Source organism: Ascaphus truei, unplaced genomic scaffold, assembly GCF_040206685.1.
Source record: "Ascaphus truei isolate aAscTru1 unplaced genomic scaffold, aAscTru1.hap1 HAP1_SCAFFOLD_490, whole genome shotgun sequence".
NCBI lineage: Eukaryota > Metazoa > Chordata > Amphibia > Anura > Ascaphidae > Ascaphus > Ascaphus truei.
Genome location: NW_027456821.1, coordinates 37,675 through 65,388, shown reverse-complemented (window position 1 = coordinate 65,388; position 27,714 = coordinate 37,675).

The following is a 27,714-nucleotide window of genomic DNA, read 5'->3' as shown; positions in this document are numbered from 1 at the left end:
TTTTGTGGATTCACTGCACATTGAATACACATCGACTAAACATCGAATATACATTCTTGTGTTTGTATTTCTTTCTACTTGCAGCAATGCCTGTTAAGAAGATTTCCAAGGATCTCAGCATGAGAATGAAGGAGATGTACACGAGCGGAAAACGAATTGCAGATATCCAGCGCTGGTTAACTGCTTCTGGCCTCGTTGTGCCATCAAGCACCGTGTGCTATCATGCACAAGGAAAAAACAGAGACCGCAAAAAGGCACCAAGGGTAACAAATGCGTAAGTATACTGTATTTATAAAACTTAACCAAAAAAAATATAGAAAACTCTAGTGTACATCTACAGTATACCGTATTTATATAGTATATTTATAGTACAACAGTATATACTGTAGTGTACTGTATGTGTGGTCAATTTATATTTTTTGTGCAGCAGTATACACTTTTGGTATATTGCAATTCATCTTACAACGGAATATACAGTATATGATGTGTATTTATTATGATATAACAACAGTATACCGTATTTATATAGTATATTTATTATATTACAACAGTATATAGTGTATGTGTGGTCAATTTATATTTTTTGTGCAGCAGTATACACTTTTGGTATATTGCAATTCATCTTACAACGGAATATACAGTATATGATGTGTATTTATTATGATATAACAGTATACCGTATTTATATAGTATATTTATTATATTACAACAGTACAGTATATAGTGTATGTGTGGTCAATTTATTTTTTTTGTGCAGCAGTATACACTTTTGGTATATTGCAATTCATCTTACAACGGAATATACAGTATACTGTATGATGTGTATTTATTATGATATATATTTATACAGTATAGTATATTTATATTACAACAGTACTGTATACTGTATATTTTGTCTATTTATATTTATAGTACAGCAGTATACATTTTTTGTATATTTATATTTACTGTATATTACAACATTACATGTACAGTATACAGTATACATTTTATATTGCTGCATATTAATAACACAATATAATTTCTTTGCATTGTAGGGAGACTACTCTTCTGGTGGACAGAATAAGTGAGGAGAATGATGAGAGGAGCGCATTAAGGGTTAAAAACACTCTGCAGGAAAACCACAATCTGACTGTATCCGAGAGCAGCATAAAGAAGATGAGACGCAGAATTGGATGGAAATATGTACGTGTGAGGTTAGTACTGGACAGTACAGGAGGAACTGTAAAGTAAAAGTGTTGTTTTGCAAACTGTACTGCGCTGTGACGCTAACATTTTTTATTCATTGTCATTACAGAGCGTACCCCAGGATACGGGACGCAAACAAAATCAAAAGAGTGCTACAGGCCCAAGCATGGATCGACAGCGGTGAGACTTTCCAGGATTGCATCTTCACTGATGAGTCTACTGTGTCGCTGGAGAGATTTGCAAGATTTGCGTTCCACAAAAAAGGCCGCATAACTTTGGAGCCGCGGCCAAAACACCCTGTGAAGCTGCATGTGTGGGGTGCCATCTCTAGGCGTGAACCGGGATGCATTGTCGTCTTTGAAGGTACAATTTCTCAAATATAATGCCGCCTAATGCACTGTACTTGACTAGTGTTACCTTACCGTATGCACTGTACTGTACTATTGAGCACTTTTCTTTTCTTGCTATAGGAATCATGAATAAAGATTTCTTCCAAGACAACATTGTGCCCGTGATAGTGCGATACATCACACAAGACTTTCCCAATGGTCATCGCTTTTACCAGGACAATGATCCCAAGCACACCGCGTCGACGGCGCATATCCTTGAGCGCGGCATCAACTGGGTGAAGACGCCAGCGGAGTACGTGCAGTAGACCGTGTCCCATTTATATTCCCCACTGTTTTTACTGTGTACTGTATCTCTTAAACTAATTGTCCTTTCTTTCCAATCACAGATCGCCAGACTTCAATCCGATCGAAATGGTCTGGCATCAGCTGAAGGACCACATCCGTAAAGTGGCGAAACCCTCCAAGAAGGACGAGTTGTATACAGCCATAATGAGTTTTTGGAACGATGTACTCACCGTGGAACGATGCAATAAATATATAGACCATATTGCCACTGTGTTGCCCATTGTCATCGCGCGCAATGGGCAAGCATCAGGAAAGTAGTACAGTGCTGTAGTATTGTACAGTAAGTACAGTATGATACAGGTAAGTATGGCACAGATTTTTTCTTTCCCAATAGTCAGAGTATACAGTAGTTCCAGTATACAGTACAGTAGACTAGTTTGACAGTACTACAGTAACTGCCTACTAACTGCTCCATTTTTTTCTTTCCAGAGAAAGCTGCACCAGCCACCTACTGTCAGTAGTTCTACCATAATACAGTACGCACATACAGTACAGTACAGTAACTGAACAAAGTTTTTGTTTTCTTGTCGTTCCAGGAAAAAGGGTGCCCAAGGGGGAGGGGGGGCCTTGTGTTCGTCAAATGTACAGTATATAAACAGCAGTAATGATGTACACAAAACCTCTCCTCTCTCAATGAACTACTGTACTATTATTTCACATTACTGTATATTGTACGATTATTTCACATTACTGTATATTTATCCTGTATATTTTCAGTAATTTAGAAGCAGTGGCTGTTCTGAACAGAACAGTTACTGTAAGCAAACGGATGCACATCAGATTTACATTTCAAATTCGAGAGGGGATTTTTCCAAAGCAGACAGGCCTCCCTCTAAGGAAGGTGGATGGTGGGATGATACAGTACTCTGGCTGGCCTCCTGCTGAATCTTGTTACCGTAGCCAGCCCAGGGCCAGATTAACAAAACAATGGCTTGGATTGGATTAGCCAGACGATTGATGCTTGGCCAGGGAGGGATTAAAAACTCTAAGGGAGGGGGTTGGTGGTGTAGCTGTAGGATTGTACTGGAGGGGGTGGGTGGTGTAGCTGTAGGATTGTACTGGAGGGGGTGGGTGGTGTAGCTGTAGGATTGTACTGTGTCAGTATTTCCAACGGCAGGTCACCCTAATAATTGCATGAATAAACCCCCAAAGACAAGGCCCAAATATAGTACAGTATACTGCATACTGTATACAGTACAGAGCTGTATACTGTATTATAAATAATCGTACTGTACAGTATGTATTATTGTGTGTTGATGTTTTGAATTGCTGTTAACTTGAAATGTTTCACCATTGTATTGTACTGTATTTGTAAATAAAAGTTTTTTGTGGCGACTACAGCAATAAAAGAACTGGTTAATTTATCTCACATAAAGTACGTGAATACGACCGCAATCACCATTGTACAGTAAATGGGTGCATAGGATGGAACGACAGGTGCTAAAGGGGTATAAATATGATATTTATCAGTGTTGATCAAAGAGAGTTGATCAGAAGGATTCCCCTTATAAAGTATACAGCACTCTATTGTCATTCATACAGTATACTGTAGTAAAGGGTAGACAACAAATGGTCTTGCAGTATACTGTATTACTACAAATCTGTCAGGTTGACCAGAATCACTGCGGATATCGGAAAATAATACAATTTTATTAATTCTACATAGAATTAATAAAATTGTATTATTTTCCGATATCCGCAGTGATTCTGGTCAACCTTACAGATTTGTAGTAATATACTGCAAGACCATTTGTTGTCTACCCTTTACTATACTGTACTGTATGAATGACAATAGAGTGCTGTATATAAGAGGAATCCTTCTGATCAACTCTCTTTGATCAACACTGATAAATACAGTAATTTATCTCTCACTCAGTACTACAAACTGCTTTTTGCTTGCAATAAACAAACAAACAAACAGGGAAGCGCTATACTGTATGAGTTAGGATCAGGCCCAGCAGCCACTTTATGTTGAAAACCACATATGAAATGAGCATAAAATTGCATGAATAATTACACAAAAATATATAAAATAAATAGCACAAGTCTCTGACAGAGAGAAATTGTCCAGGTGTGGATACAGGTTAATGCCCCTGTCTGATAGGACAGACTCGGGCAAGAATGGCCTGTGAGAGGTGAATATCCAGAATGGTAGCTGGGATGGAAAGCGCTACCAACTGTGCAGGTATTGAAGTGTGTAGAAATGGGAAGGTGCCGTAGGCATCAAATGTGGAAAGCGCTCACCCAGACTTCATACACTTGGCGCTTTTTGCTTGCAGACTGCAAAGCCGCAAGACCAGCAACATTGTAAAAAAAGAGCAAAAAAAGAGCAATGAGCGCAAAATTGGCGTGGGAACTTCTGTTCTAGGGCCCCTAGAAATAATATTCTTTATTTTATTTATAAACTCACATTTATAAACCCCGTCACCCACCACCGCTACACACAATAAAGCGGGCACTTACAGTACAGTATATATTTATTTCTCTTCATGTATTTATTTAGATTTATTTATTAATTGTGGAGCTGCTGTGCGTGAGGGGCCATGGCCAGGATGGGGGGGGGGGGGGTAACGGTACAGTATGTGGGTAGGGGGTGAGGGTGGTTAGACCTCACAGTACATTATGCACATTGGGCCACCCCCCTCCCCACATTTACATACACTGCACGACATCAATGCAGGGAGGGTTTACCAATGCAGGGAAGGCTTTAGGCCTTTATATCTCTCTCCCTTCATTGTAATCAGTTTAACAGAAACATTAGGGGGGAAGGGGCTTTAGGCCTTTATATCTCTCTCCCTTCATTGTAATCTGTTTTGTAATCTGTTTAACAGAAACATTAGGGGGGAAGGGGCTTTAGGCCTTTATATCTCTCTCCCTTCATTGTAATCTGTTTAACACAAACATTAGGGGGGAAGGGGCTTTAGGCCTTTATATCTCTCTCCCTTCATTGTAATATGTTTAACACAAACATTAGGGGGGAAGGGGCTTTAGGCCTTTAGGCCTTTATATCTCTCTCCCTTCAGTGTAATCTGCTTAACAGAAACATTAGGGGGGAGGGGGCTTTAAACAATGCTGTGTATAATGTATAAGGTTTTTTACAATTAGATAGATGTAATCCTTGGTACTGTATTGTAAGGGTTAGCTTTGGTTTTAAATTGTGTTTTCTGGTTGGTACTTACAGTATATATTGATTTTGGTTTACTTGATTGGTTAAAATACTGTAGTTGACTTGTTTGGAAGTGTTTGTATTTACTGGTAGAGTAGCTTGCAATTATATTGTTAACATTCATTGAGGAGGCAAGGACTTGCCTGAAGATTTTTTTCCGGTTTCAAGTGAGAGAAGAAAGGCTAAATGGCGGCTGCATGTGGAGATTGAGTGCTCACAAACACCAAGGATTACTCCCCTGGAGACAGCAGCTGACAGCAACATCCTTTTTGGAGCCAATACTGACACACACACAAAGAAGAGACCGAGGAGTCCTCAGTTGGTGCATGGGCAGGTCCCATAACATGCTTTATTTTATCAGACAAACTGTAAGTGTGCATTTGTCTTGTCCATGAGATATTAAAACTTTGTTCATCTGATTTTACACAAGGATCGGGCGCTTCTTTTCTCTTTTTCTCTAATATATATATATATATATATACATATATATATATATATATATATATATATATATATATATATATATATATATATATATATATACTGTACACAGTATATACTGTATATGTACTGTATAGGGATTGTTATTATATATACTGTATAATGTATATATATATATCCAGTATATACTGTACAGTATATATTTATTTCTCTTCATGTATTTATTTATTTATTTAGATTTATTTATTAATTGTGGGGCTGCTGTGCGTGAATTTTTTTTATTGGGGGTTAGGGGGGTGTTTGGCCCTTGGTGTGAGTTTAGGACTTGCAGCAGCAGCACAATTAATAAATAAATGTAAATAAATGTAAATAAATAAATAAATGACAATAAATACATTTGAAATACATTTTTATTGATAGTGTAGATGTGCAGGGGTCTCCGGAGCTGAAGCGCACAGGTTTCAGGTCTGGGGACCCCGTGCCCCCCGAGATACAGGCCCCTTTAGGGGGTGCCGGTATCCCTCTGCTCTGCTTGGTTTACAGGCCGCGATCACGTGATCGGGGCCTTTAACGCAGAGCACTCAGCACTCAGCACTCAGAAACACAGGCCAGGCAGATTTAACACACACACACAATAGGGGGAGTTTTTTTTTACATAGATTGCAGGGAAGCTTAACGCACACACACAATAGGGGGATAGGGGGAGAGGGTTTTACATAGATTAGAGAGAAGGCAGGGCGTTTTAAAAGCGAGAATAGGGGGAGGGGGTTTTACATAGATTAGAGAGAAGGCAGGGAGTTTTAACACAGACGTGAAAAATATGTATTGAATGTATTAATTGTTTATTATGCCTTAACCCCTTCATTGCCTTAGCGGCTATCCGCTATGGTAATGACGCAGCATTTTCCGTATTTTTAATAATATTGATCAGGAGCAGGGGGGGGGGGTCCCTGAGCATTAATTTCTGGCTCAGGGAACCCCCTGCTCACTGTACAATATTATTAAATCTCTCTCTCTGCTGCAAACACATCTCGCCCCCAGTATGTGCAGTAATTTACTGAACATGTACTGTAGAATAAATGCATAGTTCTATTTATTCGGGTTTATTACACAGTATACTGTTCGGCTGGAAAACATCAGCATACTGTACAGCACAATATTACTGTATCCATCGAAATCCCCCATTAGCCGTTTTCTTTTCTGAGGAAAAACAAAATGAAAAGTTTTAATGTACAGTAATGGTCAGCCCCCTAAAGAAGTACCCAGCCTGCCCCACCAAAATAATACGGCAACAATACAGTACTCACCATACTGTATTACTGAATTTCCCATTCAGCTTGCGCCGGCGGTTCACTGCCACTGCCACTGCCACTGCCAGTCCAGCTTTCATCATCACCCACGTCGATAGTTTGCAGAGGGACTAGCCCACCTGTAGTCAGCGGGAAATCGCTTAGGTACATGCAAGATTCATCAAAACTGGCTGCGAAATCCATCTCAGGGTTGTCACCGACGGCGGGACCATCATGATAAGCTGGTGCTGGTTCTGGTTCTGGCGCATTGCTTGGCAGGGACTGTCGCTTCTTATTTGGTTTTAACACGACCCTTCGCCTTTTGCCGCCTCCATTATCATAGATACGGGAAAAACCCTGTGACACACACCAATACCCTCCAACAAATTGGGGCTCAATACGGTGAAAACAGGGGTCACTACATAACCTTTTCCTTATTGCCCGCTTCCACAAATGAGGAGTTGGCGAAAATCTGTAAAAGTCATAGTTTTCGATAAAATACTGATAAATTTGAACAACTGTTGCCATCTTATCCTCTGTTGCATTAATAGCGGCCCATATCAAATAAGCATAACTTCTGTCAGGTTTTTGGAACACGGGCTGCATTTGAACACTCATGTCTCTGTAGAATAGTGTAAGCGAAAATGGTCTTTGTCTTTATTTAATACCGTACTGTATGTAAAGCCTAAATTGATACATTTTTTGCAACGTCTTCCTTCAGTCTCAAGGACAAGTTACAATAGCATACTGTACTGGGATAAAGTATCTTTTTTTTAAACGAAACAACTTGCAAAGCCCACACATTACTTAAGTCATGAGTTTATGCCATCTGGTGGACAAGCGAAACATTGCAGCCTAGTAAATTCTTCTCATCATTTAACAGATCAGGCCCCCGTCAGCCAGGCATGAACCGTGGCTGGGAAGGCAAACGCAACGCAGCATGCAAGAGGTGAGCAGCGGCGGATTCCAGGTATCTGCCAGGTACAAACCGGGCATTTGCTCGAATAAAGTGTGTCGGTGCAGTAGGCGGAAGGAGAAGCGCACACACTGTTATGTGAAACGGATATATTTGGGGAGGGATTTAGGAGTCTGAGTGAGAAAATTTATATTTTGTCACAATGGAAAAATTAACCATTTAAATATGCACAGATTTTATCCCACTTTTGGAAATTAGGGATGTTGCCTAAAAGTTTGAGAATGCATAAAGTGCCAACCATGGGCTTTAATGAAACAGCATTTGTGGGCTAAAGGGAACAGCATTCTGTATAAAGGTATTTTGGACTTGATATAAATAATTGAAGCCAAAAACTAATATTAAGTAAATTGAGAATGGAAAAATCTTCAGCACAAACGTACAGAATGTGATATTCTGAGAGATCTTACAGATGTTATCAAATCCCACAATGAATATATAGAAAATGTCTGTATAGAACGAGTCAAACAAGAATACGCCAATAAAACGTTTAAAGCTGCAGTTCAGTCTTTTTTTTAATTTTATTTATTTTTTTACTTCAATAGTTTCATGTGGGCAATCTCTAATTACCTAAAGAACTGTATAGCTGCAGGTCAATTCGTTCTCCATGTATTGATAGGCGAAATTTGGTGACATAATTAGTGAAGGGATCTGTTTTTCTTCTTCTGTCACTCAGTGGATGCTCATGAATATTCATGAGCACTCCTGCACTGATATGTGCTAGAGGGAGGGCAGGGCTGACAAAGGGGTGTGCCAGGGCTTGTGACAGGACATGAAGGGGCAGTGCCTTAGCAAATGGCTGTTAAAATAGAATACAAGAAAATTGGTCTTTCAAAGTTGTTGTTTTTTAAAACAGAAAATGCTAAAAGTATTTTTTCTTACTACAGAACTGATTTATTAAAAAAAAACACACATGCAGGATATTGACTGAACTGCAGCTTTAAAGCATTGTCCTGCATACAGATCAGAGGCGAAGAATGGATATGGATACCCGATGTGAAGCCGGAAATAAGACCGAGAACAATACCGAAAAGACCGTTTCGGAGGAAGAAGGTGAGTGATGAAATAGCCGTCACTGTGTAACTCTTCCAAATACCTGCAACTTCATGCAGAGAAATAGCAACGCTTGTTTTTAACGTGTTAGCGCCAAGGGGGAATTCAACTGCTGAGAGGTTAAGGGAGTTACTCACCCAAACTCAGCGACGTTTCTGTATCTCTGTGATAACTCCCCCAGGACATGCTCGGAAACCAGAGGTAACTCAATGTATTTTTGATAAATAGAAACTTGACCTTCTGGGGAGAGGTTTATAATGGGTACTGGGCCTGGTGAGGTGGGTATAACGAGTACTGGGCCTGGGGAGGGGCGTATAACAGGGTACTGGCCTTGGGAGGGTTGTATAACTGGGTACTGGGTATGGGGAGGTGGGTATAACGGGTATTTGTATAACGGGTATATAACGGGTGCCCTTTGTGCCACCAGACGACGAGGCGGGCTACGAGGCGGACGACGAGGCATACGACAAAGTGGGCGTCAAGTGGAACAATGAGGTGGGCTACAAGGCGGCCGATGACGCAGACGTGGTGTACGATGACCAAGGAGCATACGACAGGTGTGGCCGGATCTGCTGCTTCACCTTTTTTAGGCGGAGGAGAAGACCCCGGGAGCAGGTAGGAGAATACGAGAGGTGCGGACAGATCTGCTGCTTCACCTTTTTTAGGCGGAGAAGAAGCCAGGAGCAGGTAGCAGAGGAGCCAGGGCGTAGATACAGGGGTATTCTAGGGGCCCTGAGAAGCTGGTTTGACCGCAGGAGAGGCAGATAAGATCAGGAAGGCTGCAGGAGGGGCAGGTATAAGAGGGAGATAGGGATATTGGGCGTGAGAAAGTGGGAGAGAACAAGGAGCAGGGCCGGAGCACGGGTTTCATGTGCCCGAGGCGAAACTTAAAATTTGTGCCCCAGTTGTATAAAAAATAATAAGATAAATAAAATAATAAAATAAACAGTGGCGTAGCTATCGGGGCTGCAGGGGGTGCGACGACACCCCAGCGCGACGCAAAATAAAAATAAAAGGGCGCCAAAATACTGGATAAAAAAAATAAAATTAATTTAAAAAAAAGATAAATAAATTAGAAATAATAATAAAAAAAATAATAATGATTATTAATGCGCCCCTAGGAGCTCTGCGCGCTAGGCGACCGCCTAATGGCCGGCCAGCCCTGCGAGGTATGCGGGAGGAAAAGGGGTGAATGGGATAGATATGCAGGGGGATGGGGGAGTAGGTGAGTTATACACAGGGGCACAAGGGCCCCATCACCCGCATCTCTATATACGGAGTGTGCCCCTGTGTATAACAACGCTGATCTGTGCTGCTCCATCTGATCTCACTGCGCAGTGATCCAGGGACCACCCGATCGCCATTTAATGGGGTCAGGAAGGAATTTTTTTCCCCCATTGCACAGCAGGGGTTATGTTTCGCCTTCCTCTGGATCACAGCAACAAACTGCCCTTTGTGCATGAATTATCAGTGAGATCTTTATACACCCTGCATTGGTCTTCACCCCTTTTGCTGCCGGAGGGGCCTGCAATGCATTGCTCTGCGTGTTACTATATCGCTCTGCAATGTGCTGCAGGCCCCTACCAGCAAAGAAATTAATTATTTCAATAAAATACTCTCTTTAATCCAACCTATGTGTAGTGTCTTTTCTATCCGTTGTATCTATTGCTAACAGCTCAGTGATTCTTCCCCAGGACGCTGCACTAGTGTCACGCTGCCAAGCCCGGGTGTGAGGGAGATTTATAGGGTCACATATACACTTCTGCCAAAACACGAGTGCAAGATCTGTCATATCTTTTATTACACAAAACGGTATCTAAAAAGGTAAAAAGAACATACATGGGATTCTGCTACAAATATCTCTCTAATTACAAACCAATTAGCAAATCATTCAGATTAGAGTCGAGCGAAAAGAAAGGGTTAAGTATCTCATGTACAGTATATGCAGTGTAGGCTGTTCTGCAGCATTACATGCAGGGGACAACATTTAGGGGATATAAGTAATGCTGATCTCAGAGCTGACCGGCTGACCTGCTCTACCGGCTTATCTGCTCTTCTGGCTGACCGGCTGACCTGCTATATATATATATATATATATATATATATATATATATATATATATATATATATATATATATATATATAAAATATATAGAGCAGACTGAGAGGAACGCAGCTTGTGGGAGGCTCGGTAAAGCAGTACAGTGGACACATCGTTTGGCTTGATCTAGCAGCAGCTAGAGGCAGTCAGGAGAGGCCTCGGTTTCCTGGAGGGACTTCCGTTTTGTGCGGGACACCAGACCGGGTGAGCGTCACTTCCGGTAGAAGGAGACCGCGCACGAGAGGACACCATTACAGGCTCGAACGGCACCACTGGCTTATGAGGGCCAATCTCATAACTGCTTTCAAATAACGCTTTACTTGTGAGTGGGCATTTGTCTGGTTTTAAATGTTCCATAAAATTATTGGTAAACTTTAATGCACTAGGTGTGCGCCTGTTTTCTTTTCTTTTTTCTTTCATAGGTATTCCTAGGGAGTTGTGATCCCTTATAAACGGGCTGCCTATACCTGGATGCATTCATTTGGAACAGGACTCTGTGACTTTTAAGGTTTTAAAAGTTTTTTGGAAAAAGTTTTTATTTTCATTTTTTCATATTTTTTATATTTTTTATATTTTATATTTCATTCAAGATATTTTTTGTATTACAACACACAATTTTTTTTCCAGAAGCATTTTTAACTATTTTGTCATGTACACTTTGTATTAAAGTTATTACACATTTTATCATAGAATTACATAGGGTTTTTTAATTATATTATTCCACCTTAGCCCCCCCATAGGTTGTATCAACGCAGTTGGCTACTTATTCACAGTTAGGCAGGTTGTTGCATTAGGCGCTCCTTTACCATTTCTGTTTTGTTTTGATATATATATATATATATATAAAATCAAAAATTAAATAGATGATACCGTTCTGTGGCTAACGAAATGCTTTTATTTGTGCGAGCTTTCGAGATACACTGATCTCTTCTTCCGGCGATGTTACAATGAATGAAGCAAGCAAAAGGTATACTTAAAAACAGTGTCTCTTGGAATGTTATCTGTGCTGGTCCTTCCCCCGTGTGTGGATGTGTTTTATCCCTAGAGGTGTCAAAAGGTTCCTGAAAGCAAGTGATGAAAGAGTGTGTATGTGTATCAGTGTGAATAAAAATGAATGGAGAGCCCACAGTATATACAGTGCTTTACAAAAGGTGTGTGTGGAGTGGGAGTGGATATAAATGGTGTGGGTGGGTGTGGAAATGTGAGAGTTTGTAGCACAACTAAAAGTGTGTGTGGATACTTTGTGGTCCCTATTGATGTATAGGGATGTAAAAACAGTATTTGTATGTGTAAGAGACAGCTGTGTGTGCATACATATAGCACAGTATGTTAAATTACGCCGCGGGGTCATGTGACGTCACCCTCGTCAAATGCCGCTGCAGGTCACGTGACGCCGCATCAAGGTAAGGGGGGGGGCGCGAGCACCAGCAGAGGGAAGGCAGGGGGGCGAGCTGCAAAAGTTTGTGCTCCCCTGGTATAACCAATAAATAATATAGCTGATATAGCAATTTGGTTGTGGCTAGAGAGAGATTATAATGGCAGTGAGAATTAGTGGTCAGAATTAATAACAGTGCAATTACTAAAAAGTAGCTGTAATAAAATAATAATAAACACTCTGCCTAAACACAATAAAAGTCCAGAAACCTAGCTCTAATAGCTATGTTATAACTCAATCATAAAAGGATCCAATTCGGGCGTCCTCTGGAGCCCTGGCAGCTCTCTTCAGGGAAACAACCACCTCCTCGATAGATATCTAAACAAAAAAAAGAAGAGAAAGCGCCCGCTCCATGTGTAAATTTGGTTTAACAATTTCATTTCCTGGACAAGATAAAAATAGCAAACTCACAAACGCCCGTTTGGTAAAAGCATTGTGTGAGACAGGCTCGGGCTCCGTGGTAATCCGGTGGTCAATCCGCAGCTCCAGACTTTGGACGATGACCGGGAAACTCGGTAGGCTGCGCCCCTCGCAGTGTGGTCCTCCAGCAATCTGTGGTATGTTGTGGTTCCACTGTAAATCCGGTGTCTCGTCTTGGTCGCGTACCAACTTCCCTTCCGGCGTCAGGACGTATAGTGTGGCAATAGCAACGAGAAGAAAGTACTGAGGTGGGGTTGGATCCCCCTCGGTTATTTCTTGTTTTATTAATAAATAATTTACTATATTTTAATCTCTGGTGCGCATTGTGTGCATTTTTCTTCTTGTCTGCACAGTGCTTCAGATGCTGCATCTGAAAAAATGCCGGTGGATCGGGATGTGAGGTAGGGAAGTGACGTCCGCTCCGGAACGTTATTGCCACGCCTCCAAATATTTATTGCCACGCCCCCAATCGCACCGGCTGCATACCCTGCAAAGCCATAAAAAAGCTCAGGCTTCAGCAAGTGTATTGCAGCGTGTGCCTTCCCTCCGTCTGAAATACTATAGACGCAGCCTTATCGACGCTTACTAAATAGGCCCGTGTGTGTCTCTGTGTCTCTCAAATCAAATCAGCTTGATTGGCATGTCAAAAGAACATTTCAGTATTGCCAAAGCGTGAGTAATAGGGGGTGTGGGACAATGATTACACGAATACTAGGGGGTACGGTATAATGGTTATACAGTACATTACTTTTGTCTCTCTCTCTCTCTGTGTCTCTGTCTCTCTCTGTGTGTCTCTCTCTCTCTCTGTGTGTCTCTGTCTCTCTCTGTGTGTCTCTGTCTCTCTCTGTGTCTCTCTCTCTCTCTCTGTGTGTCTCTGTGTCTCTCTGTGTGTCTCTCTGTGTCTCTCTCTCTCTCTCTGTGTCTCTGTCTCTCTCTGTGTGTCTCTGTTTCTCTCTGTGTGTCTCTGTCAAAAGAACATTTCAGTATTGCCAAAGCGTGAGTAATAGGGGGTGTGGGACAATGATTACACGAATACTAGGGGGTACGGTATAATGGTTATACAGTACATTACTTTTGTCTCTCTCTCTCTCTCTCATTCTCTGTCTCTCTCTCTCTGTGTCTCTCATTCTCTGTCTCTCTCTCATTCTCTGTCTCTCTCTCATTCTCTGTCTCTCTCTCTCTGTGTCTCTCTCTCTGTCTCTCTCTCTCTGTGTCTGTCTCTCTCTCTCTGTCTCTCTCTCCCTATGTCCCTCTCTCTGTCTCTCTCTCATTCTCTGTCTCTCTCTCTCTGTGTGTCTCTCTCTCATTCTCTGTCTCTCTCTCATTCTCTGTCTCTCTCTCATACTCTGTCTCTCTCTCATTCTCTGTCTCTCTCTCATTCTCTGTCTCTCTCTCATTCTCTGTCTCTCTCTCATTCTCTGTCTCTCTCTCTCATCCCTGTATGATAGGTATGTTCCAACTCTATTTTTTGCTCTTCTTTTTCGTTTGAGAGGAGGGAGTCCCTCACCTCTTCAGCCACACACCAGGAACGCTGGATTGCTTTCAGACGCTCGGAGAGGCGGATACAGTCGTGGATTGCAGGCACTGATTTATCTGGTAAGTACCGCAAACATGCTTGAACAAGGGCCGTAGACATTTTTTTTGATGGTTTAGATTATCAGTGTCTGTGGTTGTTAGTTATTGGTATTAGAGTTTTTTGATGTTGTTACGAATCAAATACATTTTGAAGTAGTAATCCCCTCCGAACTGGGCATTCCTGGCCAATAATGCCCTGGCTGTAAGAGTTGAAGGGCCCAAGCAAAGCCCCCACCTCTATACACACTAACACTGCAGGGGCATCAGAGTGTCTTGTTGTCATGGCAACGGGGGGTGTCACGTGATGTAATTTGTTTAATAAATTATTTTTTAAGGTGTCACGGTTTTTCATTTTCGAAATCTGGTCACCCTATTCATCAAGCAGAAAAAGTGAAGAAACAATTGTAGTTTTGCTAATGGACGTCATTTTGGCATATCATTAGCTTTGAGGATACCCATTAATATGAAGAAAAATAACATTGATTCCCAATGTAGCCCCACTTCCCTGGGCCAATCGCAGATCGGGCCCCCTCCTCTCTACTAGGGTCTGGCTACGTGTCTGAGTGTGGTGCATACCTGCTGGCAACAGGGGGGCCTGAGTCTCCCACGATGGTATGGGGGGTGACAGGATCAGGTTTCTGGGGTGAATGCCTCCGTCTCATCAGAGCAGGATGAAATTTCTCTTCAGAAGGACTTGAAGAGACTGGAAACGTGGGCAGGTAAATGGCAAATGAGGTTTAATACAGATAAATGTAAGGTTATGCATTTGGGATGCAAGAATAAAAAGGCAACTTACAAATTAAATGGAGATATATTGGGGGAATCCTTGATGGAGAAGGATTTAGGAGTGCTTGTAGACAGCAGGCTTAGCAATAGTGCCCAATGTCATGCAGTAGCTGCAAAGGCAAACAAGATCTTATCTTGCATCAAACGGGCAATGGATGGAAGGGAAGTAGACATAATTATGCCCCTTTACAAAGCATTAGTAAGACCACACCTTGAATATGGAGTACAATTTTGGGCACCAATCCTAAGAAAAGACATTATGGAACTAGAGAGAGTGCAGAGAAGAGCCACCAAATTAATAAAGGGGATGGACATTCTAACTTATGAGGAGAGGCTAGCTATATTGGATTTATTTACATTAGAAAAGAGGCGTCTAAGAGGGGATATGATAACTATATACAAATATATTCAGGGACAATACAAGGAGCTTTCAAAAGAACTATTCATCCCACGGGCAGTACAAAGGACTCGGGGCCATCCCTTAAGGTTGGAGGAAAGGAAATTTCACCAGCAACAAAGGAAAGGGTTCTTTACAGTAAGGGCAGTTAAAATGTGGAACTCATTACCCATGGAGACTGTGATGGCAGATACAATAGATTTGTTCAAAAAAAGGTTGGACATCTTTTTAGATGGGAAAGGTATACAGGGATATACCAAATAAGTATATATGGGAAGGATGTTGATCCAGGGATTAATCCGATTGCCAATTCTTGGAGTCAGGAAGGAATTAATTTTTCCCCTTAATGGGGTTTTTTGTTTGCCTTCCTCTGGATCAATAAGTAAGTATAGATATAGAATAAAGTATCTGTTGTCTGAATTTAGCATAGGTTGAACTTGATGGACGTACGTCTTTTTTCAACCTCATCTACTATGTAACTATGTAACTATGTATGTAATGGTGCAGCGCCTCCATCTCTGAGCCCCAGGAATACGGGTGGAATCCTTCCAGAGAGTCCCCCCCCTCGGGGATGAGAGATTCCAGTCTCACACTGTATATCTTTAAAAGCAGCCGCAGCTCTTTATTCACAGCAGCAGAATAGCAGCAACAAGACTGTCAATCAGGTACAGGGTGTCTTCCTCCACACAGGACTGCTCTCCCTCAGGATGGTCTCTGTGTCCCTGCCACCACCCCAGGTCAAGGGCACCCAGGGTGGGGCTAGCTCTTCCCTCGCCCCCTAAACAGGGTGAGAGGAATTGGTCCACCTCCCTAACTAAGGTTGCATCAGCTCTACTCAGAGGCTGATGGCTCCCCTTCTCCAACGGCCAATTGATATAGGCTCTCTCTGTCACCCTGGGCCAGCCAGGTGACAGACTCAGCAGACTCTAACTCTGGACTGAACTCTTAACTCTGACACACACTTCTACTAAATAGGAAGTGCACTGCTCTTTATGATATTGGCAGGCACTGCCCCTGTGTCTCTGCCTACCACACAGGGTCAGGTACCAATTTCAGGAATGTCCCGTTATTAGCGTAAACACAACAGAGTTCCATGGATCTAGCATTAAGACTGTAAGCTCTGCAGGCCAGGGATTTCCTTTCCTATTGTCTGATTTTGTTTGTTGCACTTATTGTACTATAATTCTCTGTACTGTATTGCCTCTCTTATAAAGCGCTATATAAATAAATATTTACTTACATAATATATCTTAATGCATCTTAAGACACCTTAGAGTTCCCTCTATAAGACACTTTATGGTCCACTCAAGTGAATAGTCTGTAAGTAGGGTGACCATTTGTCCCGGTTTTGCCGGGACAGTAACGTTTTTTTCTGCCCTGTCCCGATTTTAGCTCCGTCCCGGTTATGTCCCGGTTTTTGTCCCTGGTCCCGGTATTGCGGGGCAGCGGCGGTGAGGAGAATGCGGCGGCCGGTAAGTATTTTCTATGTGTGTGTGTGTGTGAATGCTGCCGGGGAGACTGAATGAATGATGATGCCGGGGGCGGGACTTAGAATGCCGGCCGGTCCGCAGGGGATTGGTTGCAGGCAGGTCAGAGGAAGCCGGGGGCGGGACTTCCGCTTTGTGCAGAGCACACGTGTCTTCCCGCTGCCGGCTCCTCTGTTCGCGGTGAGTGTCCCCTTTCTGTCCCGGGTCCCAGCCAGGGGGGGTAATAGGAGGTGGTAGCGGGGGTGCGCCTACCTTTGTACCACCTTGTACCGTTGCCCCCCCGGCGCTCCCACCATTGCCCCCCCGGCGCTCCCACCATTGCCCCCCCAGCGCTCCCACCATTGCCCCCCCCGGCGCTCCCACCTTTGCCCCCCCCGGCGCTCCCACCTTTGTCCCCCCCTCGCTCCCAGCTTTGTCCCCCCGGCGCTCGCAGCTTTGCCCCCCCTGGCGCTCCCACCTTTACCCCCCCGGCGCTCACAGCTTTGTCCCCCGTCGCTCACAGCTTTGCCCCCCGGCGCTCACTTCCCCCCGTGCCCTTGGTGTGGGAGATGGGCTCGGGGGCGGGCAGTGGTTGCTGCGCGGTCGCAGGCGGTGCAGGGGGAGGCGGGGTGTATATCTGTGTGTGTGTGTGTGTGTGTGTGTGTGTGTGTGTATTAGTGGGTGGGTATGTGTGTGTGTATCTGTGTGTGTGTGTGTGTGTGTGTGTGTGTGTGTGTGTGTATCAGTGTGGCTTTTTTGGCGATAAGCTGGTGATAAGTGGCTTATCGCTGCTTACTGCATGAGGGCCTTAGGGAGGATTTGTTCCTTTAAAGTACACCTAGTTTGGCATAGGATTTGGATGTCAGGGTATCAATGTGCAACCCAAATGTTAAATGGGAGTTGAATGCCCAGATATTTCAAACAAGTAACAGGGGCTAGGATGGTTTTAGAGCTGGTTTTTACCTGAAGCTCTGTCATTGGCAGCTTTAGCAATTTAGCTCTGGTCCCAAATACCATTGTTACAGTCTTGTCAGTGTTTAAAATCAGTTTGTTTTGGGAAATCCAGTTTCAAGTCTCAAAAAATCAGATTGAAGTATGTGTTCAAGGTCAGAGAGGCGAGGGCTGCGTGCATATAGGATAAGATCTAAGGCCTCTCAAAATAACCCGCTAGGAATATTAATTCCTCATCTATCCGACATAAGTATAAAATATAGTCTACCAAGACCCCTAATACAGAGTTACCCACCTTATACGGGAGCAGCTGCCAGACGAGTATAGTAAATGTATCTTATTTCTTTTGCCACTGGAGGGCAGCGTGGAGTTACACGGAGTGGCGCCCGTAAGGATGACGTGCCAGTTAGGCGGAAGGAGAAGCGCACACACTTTTATGTGAAACGGATATATTTGGGGAGAGATTTAGGAGTCTGAGTGAGAAAATTAACCATTTAAATATGCACAGATTTTATCCCACTTTTGGAAATTAGGGATGTTGCCTAAAAGTTTGAGAATGCATCAAGTGCCCCCATGGGCTTTAATGAAGCAGCATTTGTGGGCTAAGGGGAACAGCATTCTGTATAAAGGTATTTTGGACTCGATATAAATAATTGAAGCCAAAAACTAATATTAAGTAAATTGAGAATGGAAAAAACTTCAGCACAAACGTACAGAATGTGATATTCTGAGAGATCTTACAGATGTTATCAAATCCCACAATGAATATATAGAAAATGTCTGTATAGAACAAGACAGACAAGAATACGCCAATAAAACGTTTAAAGCTGCAGTTCAGTCTTTTTTTTTAATTTTATTTATTTTTTTACTTCAATAGTTTCATGTGTGCAATCTCTAATTACCTAAAGAACTGTATAGCTGCAGGTCAATTCGTTCTCCATGTATTGATAGGCGAAATTTGGTGACATAATTAGTGAAGGGATCTGTTTTTCTTCTGCTTCTGTCACTCAGTGGAAGCTCATGAATATTCATGAGCACGCCTACACTGATATGTGCTAGAGGGAGGGCAGGGCTGACAAAGGGGTGTGCCAGGGCTTGTGACAGGACATGAAGGGGCAGTGCCTTAGCAAATGGCTGTTAAAATAAAATACAAGAAAATTGGTCTTTCAAAGTTGTTTTTTTAAAAACAGAAAATGCTAAAAGTATTTTTTCTTAATACAGAACTGATTTATTAAAAAAACCCACACATGCAGGATATTGCCTGAACTGCAGCTTTAATTGGGAGATACAGGGGCCATAATTCAGGTCATTTAGCTGAAAGAAGGGAAGCCAGTCAGCCGGTAGAGCAGGTCAGTCGGTCAGCCAGTAGAGCAGGTCAGGCGGTCGAGCAGATCAGCCGGTCAGCCGGTAGAGCTGGTCAGCTGGTCAGCCGGTAGAGCAGGTCAGCCAGTCAGCTCTGAGATCAGCATTACTTATATCTCCTACCCTTTGCCCCCTGCATGTAATGCTGCAGGACAGCCTACACTGCATATACTGTACATGAGATACTTAACCCTTTCTTTCGCTCGACTCTAATCTGAATGATTTGCAAATTGGTTTGTAATTAAAGAGATATTTGTAGCAGAATCCCATGTATGTTATTTTTACCTTTCTAGATACCGTTTTGTGTAATAAAAGATATGACAGATCTTGCACTTGTGTTTTGGCAGAAGTGTATATGTGACCCTATAAACCTTCTTCACACCCGGGCTTTGCAGCGTGACACGAGTGCAGCGTCCTGGGGAAGAATCACTGAGCTGTTAGCAATAGATTCAACGGATAGAAAAGACACTACACATAGGTTTGATTAAAGAGAGTATTTTATTGAAATAATTAATCTCTTTGCTGGGAGGGGCCTGCAGCACATTGCAGAGCGATATAGTAACACGCAGAGCAATGCATTGCAGGCCCCTCCGGCAGCAAAGGGGTGAAGACCAATGCAGGGTGTATAAAGATCTCACTGATAATTCATGCACAAAGGGCAGTTTGTTGCTGTGATCCAGAGGAAGGCGAAACATAACCCCTGCTGTGCAATGGGGGGACAAAATTCCTTCCTGACCCCATTGAATGGCGATCGCGTGGTCCCTGGATCACTGCGCAGTGAGATCAGATGGAGCAGCACAGATCAGCGTTGTTATACACAGGGGCACACTCGGTATATAGAGATGCGGGTGATGGGGCCCTTGTGCCCCTGTGTATAACTCACCTGCTCCCCCATCCCCCTGCATATCTATCCCATTCACCCCTTTTCCTCCCGCATATTTTATTTATTTATCTTTTTTTTTAAATTATTATTCTTTTTTTTATCCAGTATTATGGCGCCCTTTTATTTTTATTTTGCGTCACGCAGGGGTGCGATCGCACCCCCTGCAGCCCCGATAGCTACGCCACTGTTTATTTTATTATTTTATTTATCTTATTATTTTTTATACAACTGGGGCACAAATTTTAAGTTTCGCCTCGGGCGCATGAAACCCGTGCTCCGGCCCTGCTCCTTGTTCTCTCTCACTCTATCACGCCCAATATCCCTATCTCCCTCTAGTACCTGCCCCTCCCGCAGCCTTCCTGATCTTATCTGCCTCTCCTGCGGTCAAACCAACTTCTCAGGGCCCCTAGAAAACCCCTGTATCTACGCCCTGGCTCCTCTGCTACCTGCTCCCGGGGTCTTCTCCGCCTAAAAAAGGTGAAGCAGCAGATCTGTCCGCACCTCTCGTATTCTCCTACCTGCTCCCGGGGTCTTCTCCTCCGCCTAAAAAAGGTGAAGCAGCAGATCCGTCTACACCTCTCGTATTCTCCTTCGCCATGGCCCACCTCGTCGCCAGACTTGACATCCGCTTCGTCGTCTGCCTCATCGGCCGCCTTGTAGCCCACCTCATTGTTCCACTTGATGCCCGCTTTGTCGTATGCCTCATCGTCCGCTTCGTAGCCCGCCTCGTCGTCTGGTGGCACGAAGGGCTCCACCTTTGTGCGTGTCCTGACCTGCAGGAGACATGAAGTGTTTGTAACCAGGGACAGTGATACTCTGTATCGCAAGAGCTCCTGTGCCACCTATACCCCCTCCCCAATACCACGTTATACCGCACTCCACGGGGCAAATACCCGTTATACCCACCTCCCCAGGCCCAGTACCCAGTTATACACCCCTCCCCATGCCCAGTACCCAGTTATACACCCCTCCCTAATCTGGGTTCAATCCTACCTCTCTTTATCAAGTGTCGCCTTATGGTGAGTTATATCCTGCTCTAAGCAGAGAACACAAACCAAGAATGTTGCACTTGAAAAAGCCTCGGCCACACCCTCACATATTATGATATATGGAGGGTATTGTGAGATTATTATTTATAAAGAAAGGGTACTCAGAGTTTGTATAAGAAAAGGTTTATCCTTTATTGTATTACAACAATATTCAGAAATATCAGAAATATCAGAACAAGCTTCTTATAAGCCAATGGCTAACAGTTACAGTATGTTACCAATCCATTCCTAACTATGCAGAGATTATAACTAGATATGCATTGTCAATACTCACAAACCAAAAGATATTATATCAGGTCAGGTCAGCCAGTCCCAGTCTCATCTGTGTGACTTCACACTTAAGTTCGGTTCTCTTTCTCTCTCTCTCTAACATGGAGTCGGGCAAACCTATATAGAGTGTATTGTTTACTGCGTACGTGTGTCACGTGTCATGTGTCCATACTCTGTGGTTTGTGACGTATGATGTTTATGAGTTAGGAATTATAGTTAGTGACGTATGATGTTTACGAATCAGAAGACTTACAGTTAGTAACCTAGGATATTTCATAAGTTACTGTTCAAACCACGGCGTGTTTACCGTTATAAGTTCCCCTTTTTATGTCTTTGTAACCTGTCCTAATATCCTGCCACTTCTGAGCAAAACAAGCTATTATTTCTAAGACAAGAAAACCAGGAATTTAACAATATACTCTAAGCTATACTAGGCCTTACTATGATACTACGTATATAAGTACCTGTGACCTGTATTCATTATGCGTTATATGCCAGAAAATACCTGTAATCCATAACACCCTCTCCTACACATAATTATCATATTTTTGCAAATGCAAGAAAAACTATCAAAGCAGAAAATATTCATTATGTGTACTATTGGAAGACAGTGTCACAGCTCTCTGATGTTGATGAGCTTGAACTCATAGGAGTATGTGACTGATCGCCAAAACACCCACAACTGCGCATATGTGCACAAGTTATTCCACGATGGGAAGGTATCAATTTGTAAAAATCACCCAATTGTAAAGCGGGTTGATGTTGGCTTTCATACACACTCAAGAGCGTAGTATTCCAACGGGCACCAAAACAATGTTGATGTTTATTACCTGAACATGCAAGCAAAGTGGTACAATTATATGACCCGTGGCTGACAATACTGATATGACCTTCTTCAATTGTATAAAAAGACATTTGAAATATTTGACGGTGAATGTCTCTACACTTGAAGTTGGGTTGATCACCAAGAGACAGCAAAGATTTCACTTGCCAAAAATTACATAACATTAGCAAGCTACGCGGTAGCAATGTCCCATTAGGTGTTAAAACAGAAAACGGTCCAGAGGAAGCAAGAGAGTCCTGATACATAAAGTCTCTCATCGTATCGTGAACTGCATGCACTTTGCGGGGTTTCCGATTTGGCAAAACCAGTTCATCTAAGTACATCCTCATGGAGGTCTGATAGGAACGTGGTAGACGCAAGATTTGTGAAGTATCTTTCTTTTCGTCTGTGTCCTTGCAACAAAGCATACTGCAGCAGGTTAGATTTGACCTGTGTGCTTAAAACAGTATATTAGTATCTAGGTAAAAATATAAGAATATATGCTATAAAGCAAAATGTGATTAAGCTGAACGCCTCTTCATCTTCATCTTCGGAAGAAATGAGAAAATACAAAGCAAAATAACAAGGATTATTATCCCTAAAATAAAAAACAATAGTGGTTTCAAATAACCTAGGATTCCAAACGCATTTCCCAGTCCACTAAAGATACTTTTACCAGTAGATTGTAGGCTAGTACCTATCTTTGTCAAAAAATTACCTGTCATGGGCCAAAAAGTTTTCAATGATTCACCTAGTGTAGTTAACCACTGGGGAAAATCACCTGGGTGCAAATCAACACGTAATAATTCACTGTGAACTCTCTGTAAAAGGGTATGTACTATATCATGTGTGAACCCTATAGTAACTTTCATCTTCTTTAAATGTGCCAAATAGGCTGTCATGTGAGGAAGGATCAGTGTGATAGCTGGTACCTGGAAATGTACTCCAGATGTGAATTTCTGATGTAACAGAGGTGGAATAAGTGTAGTACCATAACACTGTATACTCCCATTAACCGTGACAAGTGATGCCTGAAAAGGAGGAATGTCGCAATCCTTTTCTGTAGATAACACTATGTAACTCCCATTATCTAGGCTGTGAATTAATGTAAAAGGGGTTTGAATAGGCATTACAGTTATCGGGCAGTTGCTACCTTGCATTTGATCATTGCAAGGCATGTGCTGTATAATGTCATCACAAATCAAGTAACCTCTATCAACACATCTTATAGTGCTGATGAAAAATTTACGATCACATTTCACAGACATGTATTGAAACGGTTGCGCAACCTGCATCCTTGCAAAATAAGAACCTGTGTGTATTATGTGTCCAAAATTAAGCAGTTCCCAATTTGTTGTATACACGTCTCCTGGAATAAATAATTCATAGTATATAAAAACTTCCCATAATGAGTCATCAGGGTTATGAACCCGTCTGTGGTTTCTTTCTCGTATGTCATAAACTGTGGTTTGTGAAACATATGCCAGGATTTCAGATTCCTTCGGACTTAAATTGAGAGTCTGTGTGATCAAAGTGAGATTTAAAAGTGATATGTCAACCTTTTTACTTTGCAATGTTAACCTGATAGAAGTAATGTGATTAAGAATAACCAAAGCTTTAATTTCTTCAGATAACACTGTTATATCTGAAATTGTGTAGGAAGCAAATTTTATCATGTGATCTCTTAACACCAAAATACCTCTCCTTAATTCTTCATCATTTGAGTCAGAGATTTGACTTATAACAGAAACAGAATCACTCAGCAGGTGTCCTGTGGTTATAAGAATATCATCGTTAGTAAGCAATTTTCTTGCAGATGTTTTACTTGAAACTTTACATTCATTCATGAACTCTGTGTCATTTTCATAATACACTATGGCATTAATCGTTGCATTCGTACCCCACATTGCCTCTGAGTAGGGCATGTTAACAATATTACGTGTGGTGCACGTGTCATACTCACAGGGTTTCTCATCTGGAGCTATTTGAACCTTCATCAAATCGCTCATTGCCCTGATTACCGTGTCAACATTCATATGCAAACTATCATTGAGACATTTCTGGAACAGGGAGTAGACTTTGTAATTAGGTTTCATAATCACTATTCGCTCCACACACCAAAAACCTCGTAACCCAGAAAAATGTAAAAATCCTTGATCAATCATTTTCGGTTGCCAGTTAAAATAGCCTTGCGTGAGATTGTAATAAAAGGAACACGGTTTACAACCGTACTTGAATACTGTAGTGTCCTTATCACAGATTCCTTCATTAATCAATTTCTCCAATGTGATACCACACGCATTCTTGAAACCTTTACATGAATGGCTGTAGTATGTCGTATTGGTAAATGTAGCAAAGCGTGGTTGAGTGCAAGTGTCCCATGCTGTAGGTTCACGAAACAACATACCATCACCTTTTGTATTCCATTCTTTCGGAAGTGCTGCTGTCTTTAGCTGTCCAGTTTTAGCATCTTCCATCACATCTTGAAGTTTGTGTAACAGGTCCTCAGCGGTTATTGATGAGTTCCACCATCCTGAGTAAATACTGTCAGTACAAAAAACAGCAGATATATACGGTCTTACCCCCCCAGGTATTCTGTACTCTTCTTCTTCAGCACCTTCCCAGAATGCCACTCTTGGATCAGTCTGTCCATTGGGAACGAATCCGTTCTGAGTAATTTGACCTGTATTCAGATAGAAAATAGGGTATTGCTTATACCTTATATTGTCCATGGTCACACCAGGCCGAGGGCAATGATCAGCTTTCAGCTCCTTCGTTGGCCATTTACGTGTTCCTTGAAAGTCAATGAAATAACAATGTCCAAATTCAGCATGACAACGTTGTTCACGGTAGCTTTGCTGCTTCCAATGGTCATGAAGGGGTAAATCATATTTCAGGCTTGTAGATTGCAGCTGTTGCATCTGTGCATTCAGATGTTGTGTCACCAGCTTCCTTCCTTCTGGCGTAGTTATACCAGCTTCTTTAGCTAGCACAGTAGAATCAAACAGCACAACCTGTGAAATCCCCAAAGTCTTTCGTTTCTGGATGATGGGTTTAGGAAACGGCTTCCAATACACACCTTGAGGTATACCCACCGACTGTATGTCCACCGGTTTCAAATCGTAATGTAGTCCTCGTTTCACGATGCCGGAGTCTGGTGTGGTAATACCGTGTGCTGCTGTACGTTTCCAGTCGATGATCTCTCCTTCTTGCTGAGTCACAAAATGCCATTGTAACCTGAAAATAACGCTGGCTGATATTGCTAGAAAAGCAAAACAGATTGAGAGACACAAAATAGTCTTTAACAGTCTTTTCTTTGTGATCACCTTAGCCACTGTTTGATAGGCCTTCTGGTAAATATTGCGTTGATCCGGTATGGCAGGTAACACATATATATGTCTTTGGTCACTGTCAGGGAAGTCTGCTTCAGCTTGTAGGACCTCACCTGCATGATTAGTTTCCACATCCTGTTGTCTTGCAATCTGTGCTTCGAGAGGCTGCAGCTCGATCGAAGTCTGTCGCAGATACGGTGTCTCCTCCATCTTGAACAGTGACATTACTGCAATGTGCTGTAGGCTTAAGATTATCGATACTCACTTTTCTTTCTCTTCCTTTTGTATCTTGGATGATAAAGGTTCTTTCATTTATCTTTTTAAGTATCGTGGTAGGTTTCTTCCACTTAGGCCGCAACGGCTTTACCTTAGCAACCCTCTCCTGGACCGAATGTCCAATCTGCGGCGTCCAAGCTGCAGGATTACGTGGTGTGTGGGCTGTATGGGAAAAAGAATCCCTCAATTCCTGTAAAATTAATATTTGTTCAAGTCTCCCTGGGACAGAAATAGAATCATTAGTAAACGGTGTATTCATAGGAGTACCATATAATAATTCATGGGGTGTTTTACCAGTTACTGAGTTAGGAATATTATTTAGGCCAATTTGAACCGTAACTAAGAGTGGATACCACTGTGTAGGACGATTAGATAGCATTTTGGTTAAAAGTCGTTTTACCTCGTAATTTCTACGCTCAGCAATTCCAGTGCTTTCCGGATGCCACGGTGAGCTAAAGGCCCAATCAACACCTAATGTTGCGGCCCATTCCTTGGTTTCTGCTGCTGTGAAAGCAGGTCCACCATCGGAATGAAAGGCCTTGGGCTTAGCCACACTTACTAAGGTGTTGAGACATTTAAGCGTAGAGCTAGATGTCGTACCACGAACGGGGTATAACCACGTAAACCTTGTACAAGCATCAACACAAACCAAAACATGTTTGTAGGAATGTGATGCTGGCAAAGGTCCAACATGGTCCAAATATATTAAATCAAACGGTTTGTTCGGTATTGCATTAATAATAAATGGTGGGGTCTGATGATTAGGAGCGTTCACCAACCGACATGGTTTACAGTTGCTTAGAACTGTCTTAACTGTTTTCCTCATGTTCGGCCACCAGTATTTGTGTTTCAGTGTCAACAAAACATTTTCTCTCCCTAGGTGAGGGTGTCCCACACTGTCGTGTGCTTGCGTAGCGATCTGCATCCTGCTTGCTACAGGGGGAACAATGAATTCATTAGCATCAATTACAACCATGCAATTATTGTCGACTTGTTTAAATGAGTATTTCTTAGGATACCCAGGTGGATTAGGCCTGGTGGTATCCAGACAAGCATACAACTCTGCATCGAGACTGGCTGACTTTGACTGTGCCCTTGTTAACACTTTGTTAACGGCAAATTTCTGACTTACAGTTTGCGCGAGACTATCTGCAAACTGGTTACCCATAGTATGAACCGATGAACCAAGCGTTCTGTGCGCTGGCTCGTGTACAATTTCAATATCAGGCTTTTGATCAAGATAGGCCGCAATGGCCTTCCACTTAGCTATATGCGTTAGTGGTTTCCTTTTGGCATTTAAAAATCCATTTGATCTCCAAATTGGTAGGTCCTGCAATGCTGAACGTGCTAAATAAGCGGAATCTGTAACTATAAGTACATGTCCCTTAACTGTAAGTGCTTCTTTCATAGCAAAAGCTAATGCATGAATCTCTGCAAACTGTGCAGAGTGATCTCCAACAGGTAATTGCCAACTATGAATCAAATTCATATGTGCATCATATTTTGCAATTCCTGAACCTGCAGATTTATTCACTCCTTCTTTGCTGGAGTCTACAGCTGAACCATCTGTGTAGAAAATGCATGTGTAAAAGTCATTTGGGTGTGTTTGATTTTCCCATGTTACCCCTTCAAAGGGTGATGGGAGGTCATCTAATGTAGTTAAAGTTTTATCATGCACAAAATGTATTTGGGGATCTTCTATAATGGTATACCATTTTAACCAGCGACTTCTTAACGCCTTCCTATCCGGAATGGTCTGTTTCTGCAATGTTGCTAGTGAAGC